Source organism: Carlito syrichta, unplaced genomic scaffold, assembly GCF_000164805.1.
Source record: "Carlito syrichta isolate Samal-C Ts95f unplaced genomic scaffold, Tarsius_syrichta-2.0.1 Scaffold310675, whole genome shotgun sequence".
Taxonomy (NCBI): domain Eukaryota; kingdom Metazoa; phylum Chordata; class Mammalia; order Primates; family Tarsiidae; genus Carlito; species Carlito syrichta.
The window spans coordinates 166869-170358 of record NW_007254771.1 but is presented as its reverse complement, the minus strand read 5'-3'; positions in this window follow the sequence as shown (position 1 = coordinate 170358).

Below are 3490 nucleotides of genomic sequence, written 5' to 3'. Positions count from 1 at the left end.
CAGGAAAGCAGTAATTTCCCAGGAGTCCTGGAGGCTGGGCTCTGCCACGAATGTGTCCTGTTACCCCAGGCAAGTGTTGGAGCCCATAAAATTTGCAGAAAGGGAAAAAATAATGATGGTTTTTGACTTCCTTATAGATTGGTCATGAGGATTAATGAGACAGTGCTTGGAGACATCAGCTTCTTTGAAGACAGGGATTCATGTTATTCCCAGGGGTTTGCCTACTGTTCACAACTCCACCAAAGATCTGGCATGGCATTTTCAGAAGGGATTGGTCTGGAGAATTTTGTTACACTGACAAGTTTCTCAGTAGGTTTTATGAGCTGTCTCTTTTAAGGGGGTTGGATCTGTGTGAGGATTCACTACCATTTGGAGCAAACTTGAAAACACATTTTTTTCTTCCTTCGCCAAAGCAGAATCTATGTCAGTTCAAAATCAAGTTTTTGTGAACGTTCCTTTCTTATCATAGAATTTAAAAAATGCAGAGGGTTTTTGAAGGAAATTTCATTTGTTGGCTCTATAAGAGCAGCTCTTGGAATGCTTGTAGACCAAATGCCAAATATAAGTCACCAAGAAGAGTGGTCTTGGGCCCTTAGTCCCTGGGAAGAAAAGGGTCATGCCACTGGATAGTGGGAATGGGAAACTCCAGGAATGTCACAAAAAGCATGAAAATGACACTAGAAGTGGAAGGTTTTAATTCTCTGTTGTTGCTGATGACTCAGCATCAAACCTGTTCAGTCACTCCTACACTCAGAATGTAGGAGGGAGGCCCTCTCAGGATTTTCCTGTTCATCTGATGCTGTGTCTTTAAGTATAATGAACTCAGTTAACTAAAAGCTTTGCCAAGATTCTGTTTGACACTGGCAAATAGGTCAGCACTGTAGCATTTGTCTGATGTGGACAATGTGCATTCTCAAGAGCAGAGAGCTGTTTCCTGGTGGGGAAAATCCCTTGTTATTACTCAGCAAAGACAGGTAATAATAGTTTAGATTTCTCTAGTGTCTTTTTGCTAGGTGTTCAAAGGTCTCTCCTACTTTATCGTGCTCATCTTTATAGCTCTGTCATGCAGGCAGAAGCTGTTGTTATCATTCCTGTTTTGGAGAAAGGCATGTTTTGTTGAGTTGTCCCACTTCATGTTGACGTTGCTTGACTCAAGTTCAAATCTTCTGGCTGCTACGGCAATAAATTAATTTAGGCCTACACACTAAAGATCTATCATCTACCAGGCAGGTTCATGCTGGGTATTGTATATACAGTAACTTATTTATTTCACTAAATAAATAATCCCTACAAGGTAAGCTTTATTATTGCCATTTGCTAGTTTAAACAGGTTGTCCAAATTGGTAAGTAACTTGCTATGCCAGTCCTTATAACACCGTTGTATTCAAGTTCTATGTCTTTGTCTACATCAAGAGGCTTCCTTTTACTTATCGAAAGATAGATCTGCCTCTGATTCTGTTAGAGTTATGCTGTACCCAGGCCTGGGTTGAGATGTGGACACCTCAAACAGCTAATTTGGCATTTGTTCATATCAATGTTTTAAAAATATTTGCTCAACATTTATTGTAGTGGGAAAGGAGAGGAACTGCTTTTCTACTAAATTGAATTCCTTTTACTACATGTTTACATATAAAATGAGGTATTCATTACAATGTAATGAATATTTCTATGTATTTGAAACAGCCACCCAGGTCCCAGTTTTTCCATCATTGTAGATGGAGAGTGTTCATCACTCATACTCAGAAGGGTAACTTCCAAGGATAAAAATTAACTTCCAAGAAAATAGTTGCACAGTCTCATTCAAAAAAGAGTTTAAAAATTGCTTTTCCTAGTTTGTCTTTCAGCAAAAATTTCTCACTCTTTTCTTATTCTTTTCAACTTTTTTGGTTTGGTTTTCTGAACCAGTAAGCCTTTTGGTGAACTGATTATATGAATCAAATTTTAAATATTACCCCAAATAACTCATTACCAGTAAACAACATGACCTTGGGTATGGTTTAGCTTAGGATTTTCCATCAGCTTCTGGGGACAATCAGCTGGCCAGTCTTAGGGTTGGTGGCCAGGCCATCATTATACTGAGCAGTCACCATAATAGAACTACCAACAGGGATGAGAGATTCCAGTGATTAGTGGTTGTCAGATTTCAATTTGAGATTGTTCTTTATTTCAGTCATACCATTTATGTAAGTGGAGATTTGAGTTAATTGGAATAAAGTTATTAACTTTATTCCGGTCTATTCCTGTGATATTTTACAACATGAAGTAGAGACTTCTAGTTGTAAGAATAGTCTCATCTTCTCTCCTTCTTGGGCATCTAGGAGGACCTCATGTTCCAGTCTTCTGTCAGGTCAGTGGGTTATTGAGTAGTTTCAGCCAATGGGCTCTGAGTGGAAGTGATGTGTGTCATTTTTGGCCAATGTATCTAGAAGTGAGGGTGAGTTTTCCACTCTTCCTCTTTCCTATGGTAGTGAGCCCTGAAGCCATGTGTTAAGATGGAGGTGTCACAACACAACTTGTTCCCCTGCCAGGCTGAGTCCTTGGATGACCAGAAGGAGTCCTTTGCTGACCTGCATTAGATATGTGCCACAACCCAGAAAGAAACCTTTGTGGTTTTAAAACCTTGAGATTTGGGAACTCTATTGGCATCCTGACTAATACAGCTGGTGTCCTGGGCAGGTACCTGGCTTTCTCTCACTGGATCTTGTATCCCTTTGATGACATAATCCCCTGTTCCTCTGTTCTTTTCTTGTCAACATGAGGTGCTTCATGGACAGTCTAAATTCAGCTTGGTTTTTCCTGAATGCTCCAGAAGGATGCATGGTGAATGTTGGACAGATGGGTACTGCCAATAGCCCCTATAATACAGATCTCCCCCCATGATCTACCCACTTTGGGCTTTGAACATAGGAGATAGAGAGGAAGCAAAGATTAAAACGAGCAGTGAGAATAAAAGAGAAAGGATTGCTGTGGGAATTATCCATGTTCTAAAAGAATTAGAACTGGGAAAACAAGATATAGAGGAAAGTAAAGTTTTCTCACATTTTGGTCCAATCAAGCACTTTATTCATGGATCTAATCAATAATAACTTTATAAATTCACTCTTAACTTCCTGCTAAAGTCATTTGTCCATTCCATACACAGTAAGACCTATTCTGGGCCAGATCTTGAGCTACAGAGATGGGGAGGACATATGCCTTGGCTTCTATATGTTAATGTTCTGGTAGAGGAAGCATTCACATAAAAGCATTTGCAGTTCATTGAAGCAAAGAAAGCAACACAGAGCTTTTCAAAGGCAAGGGTGACTGGCCAGTGGGCAGGAATGAGGGGCCACAGGAAGTTGATGTCAGGGCAGTAATGTCACTGGGGCCTGACCCAAGGCTTTGAGACTCAAGAACTTCATCTAGTCATTGTTCCTGGACTTTGGAAAGCTCACTCTCATGCTGAGTGAATTCTTGCCTCTCACTCTAGTTATGTGGAAGCTGAATGTCA